The sequence below is a fragment of the Mus pahari genome, chromosome 5 (assembly GCF_900095145.1).
Source record: "Mus pahari chromosome 5, PAHARI_EIJ_v1.1, whole genome shotgun sequence".
NCBI classification, from domain to species: Eukaryota; Metazoa; Chordata; class Mammalia; order Rodentia; family Muridae; genus Mus; species Mus pahari.
The window spans coordinates 86,547,727-86,567,430 of NC_034594.1; the positions used below are offsets into that span (position 1 = coordinate 86,547,727).

The 19,704-nt window shown below is 35.3% G+C and overlaps 1 protein-coding gene across 1 annotated transcript in view; it reads right to left on the minus strand.

Moving 5' to 3' along the window:
* Positions 1–17,006, minus strand: part of Cdh19 (cadherin 19) — an 86,653-nt gene extending 69,647 nt beyond the window's left edge. The window contains exon 1 of the mRNA XM_021199082.2: positions 16,643–17,006. The gene's annotated coding sequence lies outside the window, so the exon portion shown is untranslated. The remainder of the gene's footprint in view (positions 1–16,642) is intronic.
* Between the last annotated feature and the right edge of the window lie 2,698 nt (positions 17,007–19,704).

The window sequence follows — 19,704 nt, forward strand, 5'->3', positions numbered from 1 at the left end:
AGAGAGAAGAAGAAGAAGAAGAAGAAGAAGAAGAAGAAGAAGAAGAAGAAGAAGAAGAAGAAGAAGAAGAAGAAGAAGAAGAAGAAGAAGAAAATAAAGAAAGACACAAAGTAAATAACTTCTTTTGTTATCTTGGAATGCAATTCAACATTAAGGAAGGAAAGAATTATTTCTTTTGTTTATTTTTTTAATTGAAAATAGCTTCTTCCCTCACAATGCAATCCAAACATAGTCTTGCCTCCCTCTAATCCTCCTAGTCTCTCCTCTCCCAGATCCACCTTCAACTTTGATTCCTCTTCAGAAAAGACTAGGCCTCTAAGAGGCAACCCAACAATACAAAAGATACTATAAGACAGAGGCCCTCCTATTGAGGCTGGACAAGACAACCTAACAGGGGAAAAAAACTACCAAGAGGCAGAAATATTCCATCTCACACTGTTAAGAGTCCCATAAAAACACCACGTTAACAGTCACAGCATATACACAGAGGACCTGGAACAGTCTCTGTGAACCCATGTGAGCTCTGTTTGCTTATGTGGTTGAGTGAACCATGTTCTCTTGCTGTCCACCATCTCCTTGGTCTCCTAAACTCTTCTTCCCTCTCTTCTGTTGTGTTCCCTGATCCATTCCCTGGCCTTATGGAAACCTCCAATTCAGACCCTCTGTATAATGTCTGGCTGTGGGTCTCTGTACACACACCCATCGACTGGAGGAGGCAGTCTCTCTGATGACAGCAGATCTGAGTACAGCAGAATATCATTAAGAATTATTTCATTGTTGTTTCTTTTGTTTGTTCTGTTGGTTTTGCTTTGGTATTTTTTTGTTTCGGGTGGTTTTGTTTTGTGGTTCTTTTTGTTTTGTTTTATATTTTTGTCTTTGTTTTGCCAATCAGGTTTGCTTCTGGATCAGGTTTCAGGTCTGTCCAGTCTCTGTTTTCTGGCAATCCTGGCAGAATAGGGCATGAGCTTTCTTTAGCAGCAGGGGCCTCTACTTTAACAAAGTGTTAGTTATCCAGTCCAACCAGTTCAGTGTCAATTTGCTCCAGTACATCTTGCAGGCAGGACCAAATGTAGAAGGAGGGTTTTGTGTCTTGGTTAATGTCCAGGTTATTCTTTAAAAATATTTTGTAGTATTGGTGTGAGAGAGTATGCAGTGTATGTGTGGAGTGTATGGATGAACTTCTATGTGCTTCTATAGTGGCCACAGTAGGACTACCAATAACCTGCTTTATCTCTATTATTCCCTTCAGAAGGGTATCTCATTGAAACTGACAAGTCTGGAGAGCAGCTATCCTCAAGAATCCTCCTGTCTCTAGTGCCATGGTTGCATCTGAGCTACTAGAACCATTCCTTCAATATGTCATAGTAATAAAAACCATACAGAGGCACTAGTAATGAGAATTTTCAAATTTAAAGTAATTCTAAAGATCCAAAATAAGACAGAAATAATTTAATAGGTTTCTGAAAATGATATGCATATGCAGTAATGTTTTAAAAGATAATCTGAATACTTTACTGATTTAGTCAGGAATTTAAAATACATTTTGGATTGCAAAGAATCATACCACATGTTTGTCATACATACTGAAGTATATCAGTGTTGGCAAAAAAAAAAAGTACGATTTGAATGTCTAAAAATATTTGGCCCTAGAATAGCAGACAAAATAAAATAGTCGCAATTTTGGTAAATATTAATTATTTAGTTAATAATTTTGCCACACAGTATATTTTTAAACTTCTTTGTACAAAGTACAGACATATTTTGATAAGTTTTTCATAAAAATCTGTTCAAACTAGCCCACTAACCATCAAGTATAAATTGCATGAACTGTATAACATATAAAAGGACAAATTCAAAGGTAAAAGACAGTACACTGTGGTTTTCTTGACATGAAGCATTCAGTATAATAACTGCTAGAGGAGAAGAAAATTGACCCACACAATTTAAGAGTAAATGATGACAAAAAAAAGGAGCATTGCTGTAAAGAGAGGTGTTTAAAATAACTGTCTCTTCCTTTCTCTAACACAATCTAACATAAACATGGCTAGCCCTGGTGATTCATGACTGTACTCCTAGAACTACTGAAGCAGAAGAAAGAGGTTCAGGAGCTTTATGGCAGCATGAACCACACAATAAAACCTCACCAATTAATCAATCAATTATTTGTTAACCCAGGAGAGAGTTCAGTGATCTTCTATTTGCTCCCAAGTCTGAACGCCTGATGTCTATCTCAGAGTACAAAGAAACAACCACTTCTCCTAAGCTATATTCTCCATTCCACTTGTGCACTGTGACACATCATGCAAAAGTGTTTGCATGCACACACACACATCTGAATATGAAACAATTTTTGAAAACAAAGATAAATAAGTAACAGATCAATATCCCAAAATATGAGTGATTTCTTATTCCATTATATACTATCAGATGTTTCCAATTATATAATATCACATAGTTTAAAAATCACTTCGGAATTGCAAATATAGCAAAACATATCTGAATAACTTTTAATTTATGATTCGTGTGTGTGTGTGTGTGTTTGTGTCTTTCTGTGTTTATGTGTAAATATAATTGAATATAATGATAGCAATAGTTGTAGCTGGATCATAAAATATATTGTTTCTTCCACTCTGCTATATTTAAAGTTTTCTACAGTTTCCATGCATTTCAGGAGAACTGCATAAACTTTACAAATAATGGTCTACTTGTGAATGATGATGATAGCATCTGTCACCAGTACTGGATTCATGTGAGTGAGAGAGAGAGAGAGAGAGAGAGAGAGAGAGAGAGAAAGGAAGAAGAAGAAAAGAAAACTGATAATGATTATGTACATTAGTAATGCACCAGGTAAGAACAACGCCTCTGCTGTGCATTTGCAATTCTGGTTATACTTTGCAATCAGGTGAATATATTATAATAAAATCTTAAATATTTTTTGTATGGCGAAACATGCAAATGTGTTATTTGAATGCGATTGAATTTATTCTCTTATGTGTATAGTTATATTAGTATGTATTAAGTTCCAGAGTATAATATATACTTCATAATGTATATGCTGAACATGGCATTGAACTTCTATGAAATTATAAAAAGCCATAATTCCAATAATATTAAAACAACACTTACAAGCATAATTAACACATATTGAAATCCATATCTTATCTATTGTTATACAACACAGAAAGAAGCTATGTTCACAAATTTTGAATATGTAATACCCTATTAAGCATTTATAATCACATTATGGCTAAAAACTGTGTTTTATTGCATAGAAAATGTAAAAGGACAGTATTTAATAATGTAAAACCTGCTGCTGATGTTTTATGTTGTTTACACTGAATAAAGTTCTATAAGATTTTTTGTTTTGTTTTGTTTTGTTTTTACTTCTAGACTATTCTAAAAAGAGACATGGTAAAATGTTTCTATCTTTTTAGGATATCTTTCTCATACTAGGAATAAAGTCTTCAAGAAGGAAAAGAATCAGAATGATAGATTTGGTGGCAATTTGAGCAAGATAAAAGCAGAGTCCTGTGGAAGTTGATGGATAGAAACTCAATTGTATTTGTGATCTCTTAAAAAAATCAAGGGAAATGTGGCAGCCTCACAGAATAATACTGTACACACAAACTTTAAAGTGGAATTCTTGGGGTAATAGGAGGATAATGGAAAAAGGAATGTGTCAGAAAGAACTCTTACTCATAAGAGAGAAAAGCAGTATCTCAAAATCCTGGAACGTCATTGAGCACAAATGAAATCTAGCTCAAAAAACATGTATTCAACAGGGACAATGAGCAATCTATGCCCTATTTTTTTTTTTAATTCTAGTCAAGTATATAGCAAGGCATGCATTCATAATAGCTTCATTGGGATTATGATGCCCCTTTTGATAGTTAAGCCCATCCATTCATTGTTTGTATAGGACATATAGGGGCTGGTAATGCCATTTCTTCGTAAGTTTGGAATTCACAATCCAGACTCTTAATCAACAAGGAAGGATTACTTAAGTGAGTACTGTATTGTTTCACTATACATGGTCATTATTGATGATGAAAAAAAATGCCTAAAATTAAAACACAGAATCCAGTGGATATAACATAAAATGAAGACTAATTTTCTTAAATTAATCTCCATTCTTCCTCGCTTATACAAACTATTGAAGAGTACTTTTTTCCAGATTATTTTATATTTGCTCCTTTGTAATTATAAATAAAACCGGCATCACAACTGGGCATAAAACAAGTGAATTTTTAAACTTAAAATTAATAATATTTATCCATTAAATCTGCATATATACTTTGTAAGATGATGAATAAAAATTTAACAACAAACAAATGATTTCTGTATTTTGATAGAAATATTTTATGTGATTTCAGAAAGGAATCAATGGAAAACTACATCATAGTAATGCTGTAGGGAATTACATATGAATTATGAAAAAGCTGATTTAATCAGGAACATATTGCATCTGTGCCAACATGTATGATATCTGAACACAACACATATACACATACACACATACATGCACATAGACACATAGAGAAAGAGAGAGAGAGAGAGAGAGAGAGAGAGAGAGAGAGAGAGAGAGATGGGTAGTTGGAAAGACAGGGTAATTGTGTCAATATAATCAGAATACATTAAATACATGTATGAAATCATCAGAAATTTTAGAAGCAAAGAATGTTTTCACATGATTATTTGAATATTATAATTTCTATTTCACTATTTTATATAAATATATATAATCACAAGAAATATTAAATTATATCATGTCACTTTTACTGACGCTTGGATTATCCTCAGTTCTGGTCAGGTGAAAATGTTCTAGGGTACACAACACTGGAAAGGTTCAAGTGTCAAACAGATTATCTTATGGGGAGAGAACATAGAAAATGTGTTCATGGGATCAGCTATCACATTCAGAATTTTGACTGACACATTTTACATAAGTGTGAGTAGGTATGAATTTGTATATTGATGCATTTAACCAGCTACCCAAACACAGCTACTGACAGTTAAATAGTTAAGATCTAGTGATTTTCATTCAAGTTTGAATTTCAGCCATTATTTTCTGCAAAACACACACACACACACAGACAAACATGCACGCACGCGCCACACACACACACACACACACACACACACACACACACACGGCCTTCATAAATGCCTGTTCCAAATATAGTTTAAGATAGTTGAATGTCATTACATTATGCTAAGCATGGTTAAATAGAATGACAAATAAACATGATCACGCTTGAAGCAATGCGTGCTATTGCACAAACACATATAAACTGACAATGATCCCAGGGTGACTCAGAACAGTTATGTTTACAAAGAAAAACTAATTATGACTTTAGGGATGAAAAATATCATCTATGTGCTTATAGAACTTCAAACTGAGTCTAATTAGGAATTTTAATTTCTATGACCTCTTTTTTCATTGCATAAAGATAATTATTCCATCTGTGAGAACTTATAAAAATATAACATATTCTGAAATGCTTGTGGATCATGAAATTTTGAGTTCACTGAGCTCAACTTCTCAAGGAGAAAAACAGATGGCAACTAATACAATGGCTCCATTCCAGTGACACTACTGAGAAAGTTTGGCCAATAAGACCTATGTATGATAGGACTTATAATTTGTGATGATCAGGAATTTCTAAAGCTGTTAAATATCAAGAATACTTTGAAACATATAAGTAGCTAAAAGAGGATGAAAAATTCTTCCATAGTTTAAAAACAGTTTTTATTAAATTATTTTATTTATTTACATTCCAAAGTTGCCCTAGTTCCTGGCTACCCTTTCTGAGTTCTTCACATCCACATCATCACCACCTCCTGTCTCTGAGAGAATGTTCCACCACCTGCTGAGCTTATTGAAATCTAAGTGTGGCAAGTAAATAAATACCATAAAGCTTTGGGTGAAAAAAAGTGGAAAGGCCTCTTGGGCCCACAAGTTGTATGACTATAGGGCAGTAGTTACAGCTATTTTAACTTTTTATAGGTCAAAATTGTTCTACTTTTTTTTTCTTTTCATTTTTTTCTTTATCTTAGTTAAAGGTTAAAGGTTTCCGAGGGAGTTCTGTGAGTAAGAGTTCTTCTTAGAAGGGGGAACAAAATAAACAGAGATAAAATGTGGAGCAGAAACTGAAGGAAAGGCCTTCCAAGGACTGCCCCATCTGGGGATCTATACACAGACACCAAATCCAGACACTATTGTGAATGCCAAGAAGTAGATGCTGACAAGAGCCTGATACAGCTGTTTCCTGAGAGGCACTGCCAAAGCCTGACAAATACAAAGGCAGATGCTTGTGGACAGCCATTGGACTGAGCAAGGGGTCCACAATGGAAGAGTTAGAAAAAGGAATTAAGGACTCCTACCTCAGTCAGTTGGGCCAAGTAGTGGGAGTGGGTGGGTAGGGGAGCAGGGGCCGGGGGGAGGGGGGGTATAGGGAACTTTTGGGATAGCATTTGAAATGTAAATAAAGAAAATAATAATAAAGAAAAAAGAAAAAAGAAAAAGGAATTAAGGAGCTGAAGGAATTTACAACCCCATAGAAAGAACAACAGTATCAACCAACCAGACCCCTCAGAGCTCCCAGGGACTTAACCTCCAACCAAAGAGTACATATGGAGGGACTCTTGGCTTCAGCCACATATGTAGTAGAGGATGGCCTTGTTTAGCATCAGTGGGAGGAGAGGCCCTTGGTCCTGTGAAAGCTCAATGTGCCAGTGTAAAAGAATGCCAGGTGTGGTTGGGTGGGAGAACACCCTCACAGAAGCAGGGGGATAAGGGATGGGATAGCGGTTTCAGGGGGAGGACTGAAGGGAAATGAAATTTAAAATGAAATTTAAGGCCTGTGATTCATGTAATTTATGTCAATATGTCCAGAGAAAAAAATTGTAGGCTTGGAAGCCTGAGCCAGAGAACACAGTGGGACAGGCCTGGGCACGCCCAGGCAGGCCTTTGTTTAAAACATTCCTGACATAGTTTGGAGTCATATGTTAACCAGGTGTTCTGCTAACTTACACGTACCACTCTGCAAATGTGTTGCCATTCAAACGGACCAATCATGTGTAACCTCGCCAATTCTTGCTAGCCCCTCCCCCTCCCCCTATAAAACCCCCTAGCTTTCAGGTCTCGTGGTCGATGCCTCTACCTCCTGCGTGGGGTATGCATTGGCCCTGAGCTCTGCCAATAAAATACCTCGTGTTTTTACATCAAGATTGATTATTCATCGTTTTTGGGTGCCACCTTCTCAAGACTGGCATGGAGAGGGCTCCCCACAGAAGTCTTACAGGACAGGTAAATGAGATAACATTTAAAAAGTAAATAAAGAAAATGTCTAATTAAAAAAAAAAAAAACAGATTTAACTGAAAAAAAAATTGTGGATACAAGGTCAAATTTTAGTAAACCATGCAAAATATTCCACATGAATCTAAGCACACCTTTGACTTTATCAAAGTGGATGCTGAATACAGGAGGACCACCAAAGGTTTGTAGATGCCAGAGTAGCTCTAGATAATGTGAAAGATCTAATCTCAGAGGAAAGATAACAGAGAGCTTTGGACCCAGAAACCCAGCATTCTACTGTGGATTCTTCATGTTCACTTGCACATAATTGTGTGCACCCAATGCACACAGACATAAAAATGTGCATATACACACAAATAAGAGCATAAAATGTTGTAAAATAAAATCTATGTTTGACACCATTATTTGGGTGAATAGATATGTTATGGTCCCTAGAAGAGAACCTATGCTGACAACGACGATGACAACTACTACAACTACGATGTTGCATGTAATATTAAAATCATTATTAATGACTCAATGCTATTCCTATAGATTTTTGAATCTCTTAGCAATTGGCAGCTAAGCAATATATATTTATTTATATGTTTATTTTCATTTTTTATTTTGTAGTGATATTAATCAACACAAAGACTTACAAGTGCTCAATATATGGATGATAAAAGAGACCTTGGATTGCTCAGCCCTAACTATAAAATATATATTACAGTTTTCCCTTCAAAGCGTAGGAGTCATTGAGGAAGAAGCTAGGGTCATGGGGATAAAGTTTAATAGAAGATGCAGTGGATGACTCTAAGGAAACTTTTAAAAACAGAATAGGGCAGCTGCACATGTGAACTCACAAAGTCTTTTATAGCATACAGAAGACTTTACATGCTTAAGCCAAACAAAATCTAAACACAGAGAGGAGTGGGGGTGAACGCGTGAAGGTGCGTTTGCAGGTTTGGAGGTACTGGGGTTTGATAGCAACTCTGGGAAACAGAAACAGTTTTCTTTAAGGCATGATTCCTAACAGGTCAGTATGGGTCTTCAACCCATACTGAAGACTGCATGAACAAATTGGATTTAATGAGTCTATAAGAGAAATCACAGATTTGTGTGGATATAAAGATTGGAGGTGATTTGAAAGGAGTTGTGGATATGGGGGCAAACATGTTCAAACTAAAGCATATGAAATTGTCAAAAGCTAAAAACAAATTGGGATATAAGTATGTATTTATATACCCATCCCCCCCCTTTCCACTGCCACTCAGACTCTCCAACAAAAATGTTACATGCGTGGACTTGGTGGGGACAGAGGGAGTTCCTGCACATGGGACAAAGGCCCAGTGTGAGCCTTCAGGAGTTGATGACTGCTGTGGGATTAAGGCTTGTTTTTGTAATAATGTACACATTTTCTCAATCCTCCTAGGAATGTCCTCTCTGTTAATGTTAATGACCCCATGAGAATTAGAAACAGCAGGAGTCCAGAGCGCAAAGGTTTGCTAATGTCTCAGCAAAATGGTAAACACTGGGACCTTTAGCACAGCCCTTCTCAACTATTCAAAAATATAATGATACAATATGAATTATAGGAGGGGTTTCATGATTCTGAGGGAGCAGAGGTAGCTACACTATTAGCCAGCTTGTCAGAAAGATGCAGATTCCTGAATACAAGCAGGAATACAAAAGGCACAAATGCAGGAAGATTCCTGAATTCAAGTTCTGCCTGGGATAAAGCAAGTCTATGCCCAGGTGTGGTGCAAATGGTCATTTCATGGCTGAGTCCTATCCAAGGAGTTCTCCAGCTGTGCTTAACAAAGGCAAACAGATCTCTGAATTCCTCTGTGAGGTTAGTTAGAAAATAAAATGTATGCTTGCTGTCTTGAAACAATCAAGGGACCCTAATAATGGAATGCTGATTTTTAAGATAAGTAAAAGTAAAACCTGGAGTAAATGGCTGGGCTGATATGCAAATTAAAAGACTGGACCTGTGTTCTGCCTGGAGATGAGCAATCCAGAGGATAAATGAGAGAATTGATTATAGAACTGAGATACACACACACACACACACACACACACACACACACACACACACACACACACAAAGAAGACACAAGCAAGCAGGACATGGACAGTTTTACAATAGCAAGAAGGTAGAACATAGACAGAGAAATCTCCTTAGGGAAAGCAGAACATAGAGAGAAGCGGACTGGAAAAGCTGCATCAAGCAGAATTGCCAATGTGGACCCAGGGTTTGACTTTGAGTCACTCCTTTCTCTCCCCCCAGATACCCCTTTTTCTCAAAACCCTGTTCCAAGCCCAGGCTAGTCCTTGACAGTTACATGATAACCACATGGGTGGCAGATGACAAATGTCAGACTGTAACTGTTACTTTGTACTTTCCTGAATATGTTTTAACCATAATCTGTGAATTTAAACATAGAAATTGGAGTATTTTTTTTTATTTTATTGAAAAGAGGTACTTTTAGAAATATTTAACCTGATTATGCTTTGTTTTTCTCTACTCTTCCCAACTCCTCCCTACCTCCCTTCCCATCTGGATCCACACCCTTTCAATATGTCATAGAAAAAAGAAAAAAGAAACAGTTAATAAGAGATAATGATATTATCTGATATATGATATAATGTAAATATAATATAATTAATATCATGTGGTAAGACAAGCCCAGGACATTGGAGTTGGAGAAGACAACAAACAAACAAAAGGAAAAGAGCCCAAGTAAAGGCACAAGTATCAGAGACTAACTTACTCACACACTTAGGAATTTTGTAAATTATTAAACTGGAAGACATAATATATACACACAGAGGACCTACTGCAGACCCAAGTATATTAATAGTAAAGAGTTTAGATAAATGAAAATGTAAGCCACCTCTGAACTGTCCTTTCTGAAACGTCTTTGAATCTAAATTTCTCATTTTAATTTTCTATGTTGATACTTTTAGTATGCTTCTAAAATGTATTAGTTGTGCTACAGTTTTAATTTTCAAAAAAAAAAAAACCCTTGAATTCATATTAATCTTTGAAAAGCTTTATTTGGAGCACATGAAAAAACTGTTCTTGTGTCACAGTGAATTCAAGACTTCATCTTCACCACTTGAAAAACAGGGAAATAAAATTTTCTTAGAAGGCCGAGAGAGGGATCTAGGTAAGAAAAGGGGGGGGGGGAGGAATGAGGAAGCAGGATCAGGTGACTAAGAAGGTCCCAGTGGGCCAGGAGAATGAACAGCTACTGGCATGATAGGGAAGGGAGAATCTCTAGGGAATCTGAGAGAACTGGGATAGGGAAGGCTCCCAGGAGTGAACAGTAGGGGTCACCTTAGCTGAGAGTCCTAACAGCAGAGACATGGACCAGGTCTATACAGGCCACTCTCTGTAGCTAGGCAGGACCCTCAGTGGAAAGATAGGGATACCAACCCACCCAGCCACTGGCCACTGGCAACTTTATTTCCCAATCAGAACCAAGTGAGGCAGGCTTCCTATAGTCTATGTGCAGGACATTGCAATCACAACTTGGGGGAAAGGGGTTTATTTTAGCTTACAACCTCCAGGGTAACAATCGCTCCCTGAGGGTAGTCAGGACAGAAGCTCAAGGCTGAAATCTGAAGGCAGAAATTGAAGCAGAAACCTTGGAGTCACGTGCTTAATCCTTGCTCTCTATGCCTTTTTATATAACACAGGACCGGGTGCCTACGGATGGGAGTCTAATAGAAGCACTCTTTCAATTCGTAAATTAGTTTTTATCAAGTGGACAAAAAGTGAACTAGTACACATCCCTAAATAAATTATTCTTATCATTCCTGAGTTGCTTGTAATTTTGGGGATAGCTATAAAAGAAAATGAAATATAGTGTAAGATAGAACGAAAATTACACATTGGAGGTGGACAAGACAAACCAACAGAAGAAAAAGAGCTCCCCCTGCAAGATACAGAAATTAAAGACCATCTCGTTTACTTGAGAACCCATAAACACACTTAACTGGAAGCCATTATATATATATCAGTTGCAGAGCCACTCAGGCCTGTGCTTGCTGCTTCAGTCTTTAGAGTTCACATGAACTTTGATTATGTTGATTATTTTTCTTGCTGATATCCATCCTCATCTGGTTCTTACACTGTTTCTGCCTCTTGAATTCACTGAACCCGGAAGGGAGGGATTAACCAGGGACATCTCATTTAGTGCTGTGTGTTCCAAGGCTTGTCATTCTCATTATAATATCTAGTTGTGTGTTTCCTTTATTTTTTCACATCTGCTGTAGGAGGAAGCATTTCTTATGATGGTTGGAAAAGGCACTGATCTATCATCATAGCAGAATGTCCTTGCGGGTCATTTACTCACTATGTGGTTTGTTTGTTTTCATTGTGTGTGTGTGTTTGTTTATTTTACTAATATTATTATTTTCTATTACCCTGCATCCCTGGGCTATCTAATATCTCGTTCTCAGTCACCGAAGAAGTATCATATGAGTTCCATCTTGTTGAGTGGCCCTTAAGACTAATCGGATTTTTTTTTTTTTTTTTTAGTTATTTCCACCTGTTCAGTATGTATAATGTTATTTATATGTATTATTCAGGGCATACCATTTGGCACTTGACAGCTTGTCAACTAATGCTGTGCTGTGCTCTGGGGAAGGCAGTTTCTTCAGCTCCTAGGTTTCCTCAGTTGCCTATAATTCTTCATGTAGGGGTGTGGCCTCAGGGACCTTTCCCCATCCTTGTTTCATACATACTTTTATTTATGGATTTAAGGCTCTCGATGAAAGAAAGAACCCATACCTAATATGCAAAAGTGGAAAACAAAACTGGATAGCTGATGGGCCTAGCTGGAAACCTAATATTAGTATCCTGCCAAGGGAACACATCAGAAATATTAGATCAATTGAAATCACAGAAATTATGGCAAAGATATTGGATCAATCCAGTAGAGGGCCCCATCACTGAGAGGGCTAACCCTTAACAGAGAAGCCATTTGTAATTGAAATTCAATGACAAAGTGAAATTAAATTTTTCTTGATGAAATTTCACTGGGTATATCAACTACACTCCAAGTCAGGCCTCACTCCCTGGCTTAGGTGGTTTACACAAAATTAATTCCATAGTATTTTGTTTTTTATTTTTTTATGGAATTTGGTTTCATTATTTTTATCTTCCTGATCTGGCTATTTGATTTGATTCTTTAAAAATTCATTTGTTTGTTTTAGAGAGTTAAAGAACATTCAGTCCAAGTAAAAATAAAATCTAAAATAAAATTTAATAAAATCAATGAAAATACTAATGTTTATAAAATTTTGTTTCAAGTTCTTATCTTTTCTGGTGCATTTTCATTGGGTGCAGTATCGTATGTGCTTGCCACAATTCTAAGAAATTATTGTACCTCACCTGGTTAGTAATGACAAAATACGTTGGAATTCATTACTTTTTTTTTTTTTTTTTTTTTTTTTTTTTTTTTTTATGTATAATTATTTCTTTTTTTTTTTTTTTTTTTTATTAAGTTTAAAAGTTTACCCATGAAAGGATATAGATACAGAGACAAAATTTAGAGCTAAGATGGAAGGATGGACTATTCAGAGACTACCCCATCTGGGGATCCATCCCATAATCAGCCACCAAACCCAGACACTATTGCATATACCAGCAAGATTTTGCTGAAGGGACCCTGATATAGTGAGCTCTTGTGAGGCTATGCCAGTGCCTAGCAAACACAGAAGTGGATGCTCACTGTCGGCTATTGNATGGAACACAGGGCCCCCAATGGAGGAGCTAGAGAAAGTACCCAAGGAGATGAAGGGGGATGAACCCTGTAGGTGGCACAACAATATGAACTAACCAATACCCCCTGAGCTCATGTCTCTAGCTGCATATGTAGCAGAAGATGGCCTAATCAGCCAGCATTGGGAAGAGAGGCCCCTTGGTCTTGCAAACTTTATATGACCCAGCACAGGGGAAGGGCAGGGCCAAGAAGTGGGAGTGGGTGGCTAGGGGAGCAGGGGCGGGGCGAGGGTATAGGGAACTTTCGGGATAGCAGTTGAAATGTAAATAAAGAAAATAAAAAATAAAATAAAAGAAATGCAATCTTAAAAAAAAAGTTTAAAATACTATGATGGATATTGTAAATATATCAATACTTCAGTTTTTTGTTTGTTTTTTTTTTTTTTTTTGAGGCAGGCTGTATATAGCCCTGGCTGTCCTAGAACTCACTTTGTAGACCAGGCTGGCCTCGAACTCAGAAATTCGCCTGTCTCTGCCTCCCAAGTGCTGGGATTAAAGACATGTGCCACCACCGCCTGGCACTTCAGGGTTTTTAAAAATTAAGAGATCATATAGCTAGATTACTGAATTTCTGTGTTTGTATACACTGCTCATGATAGAATCTTTAGGGATTCTTGGGCATTTTTTTTCTCCACCTTCTTCTATTGAGTTAAGTGATTTTACGCATACACTAAATGCTAATCTAAACAAAATAATCTGATTATTGTACTTTATCTTCACTTACCCCAGCCACATTGACAAATACGAAGTGTTGACAGTAATAGCAACTATTGTGAAGCAGACTTTTCCTCACTGATTTTGTGGCACACATGCTACCATTGTTATTATAAATGTGTACACAAGGAGCATGATAAATTTAAATGACTTGATTTAGCCATTAATTAACGAGTTATATTTAAGTGAAAACAATTGAATATGTATACTCAGAGCTGGCAGTTAAATAATATCCTCACAGGAAGTATTTATAATGAAATTTGAGGGAAAAAAAGGTAAATATATGTGCATTACTTGACCATGACATTTTAATTACAATGCTTCCTGGCTTTTCTTTTTAAATTGCTATAACACAAAGGCTGAGAATATGAGGAAATAAGATAAACAAGGATTAAAATAAACAATGAAATGTAACATTTTGCTTAACTTGGACCCTAATTTCTGTATGTGCATTTATGATATACTAACAAGTAATATTCATTTTAAAATTGAATATTCATAAACATTTAACATATTGCACTCAAAATTGAAATATACATAATGAAATAAAGCATAAATAAAAGAAATTTCTCCTATTTTAACATATGTCTTTTTATTATGGGGTTTAGAAATCAATTCAGGGTCTCAAAATTAACAGGAAATAATCTCACATAATCAAGGCCCTCACCAGCAAAATGCTAAAAATATCATAATTCATGAGATCAAATAATACTGAAGGGGCATGTAGAGGGAGGTGCTGATTCCCTAATTGGTTCTTGATTGTGTCACTAAAAACGGCAGAAGCCAATTGCTGGGTTAAAGGAAGAGGAGGAAGAGCAGACTCAGGGGGAGAGGAGGGAGCTCTTCTGGCTGCCCAGAAGCTTCTAGGCTTTGGAACTAAAAAGATACACAGCCTTATAAGGCCTTGTGGCCACCAGAACCCAGAACCGTTGTCCTCCGCCATCAGCGGATGGCTGAAATGGGCTAGCTGGTAAGGTGAGGGCAGGAGACTCTGCGCAGCATTTGTGTTATCTGGAAAGTTCTAAATTAATAAAGCTGTCTTGAGGTTTTCTTCCACAGAGCTAAGGTAGACAGGAGAGAAAGAGCAGACAGCGACTTTGATGGCAACAAAGCTAGCTAGGAGGAACAGGAATGGGTAAACTGGGAGTGGGGCTGGTGGAGCTAAACTGGGAGAAGTAGGAATGCAGGCTATGCTGGGGAGGGGAGGAAAGCTGGTAGCATGTTTTTGTTGTTGTTGTTGTTGTTGTTGTTGTTTTGTTTTGTTTTGTTTTGTTTTTACACACATCAGCGACATTACAGTAATATGGAGATAGTAGCAAAAAAAAAAAGAAAGAAAGAAAGAAAGAAAGAAAGAAAGAAAGAAAGAAAGAAAGAAAGAAAGAAAGAAAGAAAGAAAAAGAAAACAAAGAGAAACCAAATGGCATTCAGGCCAAGGAAGGAGAAAACCCAGAAACGAGTTTGAATAGTTTTCCAATGCCCTTAAAAATAAAACAAATACATAAATTATTTTAAAAGGCATCCATCTTTGGCATAAGGTTCTTAGAAATTTGTAGAATATATGTAGAAAATGAAAATAGAAACGTTTACAAAAACAAACATGTTATATCACTGTTAATGTAAAATCTTACAGTTTGAAATTCCTCACCAAAATAATGGAAACAGTTAAGGATATAAACATTGTCAAAAACTCTTTACTAGATTAGTGTAGCTGAGGAAGAAACAGCAAATGCTAACAACTGAAACCATCCAGTCACAAAGCTTCTGCAATACAAACAAGATAGTAAAATGCCAGCCCTTAGAATCTCAGAAAATGTTTTCAAGGTGTCTATCTGAAAATTAAGTCGTAAATAGAATAGACTAAATAAAAGATTGAATGATAAAGTTAATAAGGTAACAAATTAACATATTAAATACTTCTTAAATGTAGAAATACAAATGACCAGTAAGCAACTGAAAATTCAAAAATGTACAATACTCTTAGCCATTGAGTAATTGTAAGTAAAATTCTCAATGAATACTTTTCGCAACTAACAGGGTTTTATTAATATTGATAGGTTAATCAAAATTAAAGTGGATGAATTATATTTGTCTCTTAAATTTTGTATTTTCTAAATTTAGATTTTTAACAATTTCTTGTGTTTATTATCCTTTTTCTAATATATAATTTGATATATACATATCTGTGTGTGTGTGTTTGTGTCTTTGCAAATATTTCCAGTCAAATATGGATCTACTTGTCCTACTTCATATTTGTCTTTATTAGAGACCTACTATTATTTAATTACTCAGTACTTTAATTTTTGACAGTAATTTTAAATAAAATACAAAGTTTAATATTCACAAATTATGAAAAGTAGAAATAAATCAAAAAATTATCTGACATTTATAATTGTTAGCTTCACAAAGCAATGATATTAATATGTGGGAAGTTTCCATTCTAAAAATTATTTATCAAGAAATAAATTGTTATAATTCACAATTATGTTATAAAGAAATGTATTTCTCACAATTTGAAGGAATACAAATTCATTATCCATAGTTCATAATGCTACAAAGCAAATTCAAGAGAATTTTAAATATAATCTAGTCTTATCCATTGTTAAAGAAATATATGTTTATAATCTAATATTTGAACAAATTTTTATCAATTTCTGCTAGAAAAATAGATTTTTTTCATGTATATTTGCCCAAAATTTCTACTGACTTCAATTATTTCTAGATTGCTTTTCTTTATGAAATACCAACTAGCCAAAAATTTTCAACTACTTGTTGAATCTATCTAGTAAATTCTAATGATTTGTACATTTCAATTTACCCAGGATCCTCACAGTCTTACCTTGTCAGATTTAAATCCTAGAACTCCAGAAACTGAATCTGCAGCCTCTTAGCAGTTACATGAGAAAAGAAGTAGAAGAGAGGATTTGCTTTTACAGGCTTCTCAGCAGAATCTCCGTGGATTACTGAGCTCTGATTAAGGGATGCTGGGCTTTTAGTAGCACAGCACGTCAGTATGTCAGTGCTTACTCAATGCTATTTTCGGTTCTCCAAGTAAAATCATGAACACTGAGGCTTTTGTTTAAAGTACCATAAGGGCATTCTGATGTCCGTTCTTAGTCTGAGGTTAAAATGGAGACAGCTAAACAAGTAGTACGATCCAACTTTCTCCTCTCTCTCTCTCTCTCTCTCTCTCTCTCTCTCTCTCTCTCTCTCTCTCTCTCTCTCTCTCTCTCTCTCTCTCTCTCTCTCTCTCTCTCTCTCTCCTTTTCTTCTCTTCCTCCCTAACCCCTGTCCCCTGTCTTATTTTTCATGTTTTGTATTTTCTTCCTAACAACAAACAAAAGGAAGTACTCACTTGAGGTGAGAACAAGGCTACTTATGTAAGAGAGTTGTGCAAGTGGAGAGGACATGCCCCCTGCTTGGAGATTAGTCCAGCAAACAAATGATCAATTTAAAGCGGGGACAAAAGTTACTAAAAGGAGAAAAGTCCTTCACTGTATGTGTAGTCCTTCTAGCTGCTTTTTAATTCTGGACTTTTATTTATGAATCAAACACATTACTGAAAAAACATCATCTGAATTATATAACTTTTTAATTTCCTTTGGCTTACTTATTAAAATTATATTCATTAATTAATTCATACAATTAAAATTAGTTATAAAACTTTTATTTTATTATAAAATCAGTGTGCTATTACATGTTACTTGTGTATATTATATTTCATTAAAATTACATTTGCATCAAAGAAGAGAAATGCTAAAATAATGTAAGCATTGTTTAGAAAGTAAATAATTTCTATAAAAATATTCTGAACCTTGAATATGTAAATGTTAGTATACTTATGAGAAAACAGCCTTAAATTTCAGAAATAACACTTAAGACATGAAAAATTTGGGCTGCATGCACATCTTTTTTATCCAATCCATGAAAATATAGCAGTAGATGGAGTATATCAAAGATAGTAGCTTATTGGTGCCAGAAAGTAAGTACTATGCAATACTTTCATATTTAAATATAAAAAAATCAAAATTTATTAATTTGGATTATACAAAAATTAAGTGCTTTTGTAACATGCAGCAAAAGTAAAGCTGTGTGTACCTATGCACCATAGTTATTAAATATATTTATGTATTTATTCATTATTCTGATTTTTTTTTTAGGATAAGTATACCTGATGTATTGTAAACATTATTGAAAAGTTTACCATCACAAAAAATTAAATAATGACTTACTAATTCCTAAAGTTTAACTGAATAAATTTCCAACACATCAAATCTGAAATATTTCTATGCATTTATGTATACACACATGTAGACACTTTAATACATATTACTGAATGTGCATTAATTCCAGGGTTCCTTATTTTTACTGATTACATTTTAAAAAAATCTTTGCTGAGATAGCACAGTGAAGACTAAAGATTATCTTTTTGCATTCTGCCAAGGAATTTTCAAAGTATATTGACTATTTGAGTTTTGCCACAGTACAATAGAATTCAAATTCCATGTTGATGAGCCTTTTCCATCCAGGAAGTGTGATTTCTGTGTTCTGGGTGTCGATTCCAGGTTTTCCTATCAATAATACTGTGATGGAAAGGACAACTGTTAAAACAGATATCTTCTTTAGGCCCATCTAATAGGCAATCACTGAAGTTACTGTAGACAAATTTAAATTCATATATTTTTGTGAGGAAATACTTTAAGCTGGTTAGCTCATGTAATCCATTTACCAGTGCCCCTCTACAAATTTTTTTAGACATAATTTGTAGCTATGATGTCCACAAAGATTCTCTTGAAGCCTTATTGTATTGCCAAAGTGTGAGACTCTAGAAAAAAAAAAAATGTTTCTGGTTTTCTAAATACCCTAAACAAATTCAAAATAATCAAAATCACTAAACACACCTAAGATCAACTATGATAGTTTAGGAGAAAAAGTTACAAATCTTCATATGAATTGTGTCCACATATTTCTCTATATTCTATTCAGACCATCCAACAATATCATGTGAGATCTAGTATTGGCATCCCCAGGCATCATCATTATAATAAGTCTGTTCCATGCTCTAGTTCCCTGCTTAATATAAACTCCTATCCTCACATAATTATAATACTACACTTCATCCCCTTCACAGTTAAAAAAAAAAATAACACTGATAAACAGTTATATGACTAAGACTTGTAGCTTTCTCTTTCGAGCTGAGCTTTTGTAAATCAAAATCATTGGCATTAAAAATAATGATTTTGACATTCATTTAAAACATCATCCAAAATTGCTGAATCTTTTTCTTTTGGCTGTATCTACCCGCCTCCTTGAGCAAGAGATGTTGCTTCACTGAAGCTATAGGTGATAGCCACCCACAAAAATTTTATGAAATTGAAAATTATTATAAGGAAGATATACTCTCAGTTTATTCATGTAGTTTCCACACCTGTAAAAAGTCCAAGACTTTCACACAAGGAATTCTTGAGCACATTGTGACAGCCCATGACTCAGTCTTATTTTCCAAGTTTCTGTCTTTGTCTATTCCTTTTCGATAACTTTGTTTCTTCTATTTTGTGGTTAGTGTTAGCTTGGCCATTTCCCCAAATGCATAAATTTTGAGTTACCTGTCTGCTTATTCATTCACATGCAACACACATTCCCATTAGATTGTATGCATTGATAACAGTTTAGGTAATTACCTAGGACTGGTATTTTCACTTTAATTTCAATGATTATTGCTATTTAATTTCTATTTTAGGGGTTTCTTCCATTCTCTCTCTCTCTTTCTGTCTAAACTGCTTACTGTGATCATATGTAAGTATATGCCAGAGAGCATGTAACATTTACCCAACAGCCAGATAACCAGTCTTAGCAATTTATTTGGTTTTTTTATTCTTCTAATTTTTAGGGTCATTTTTT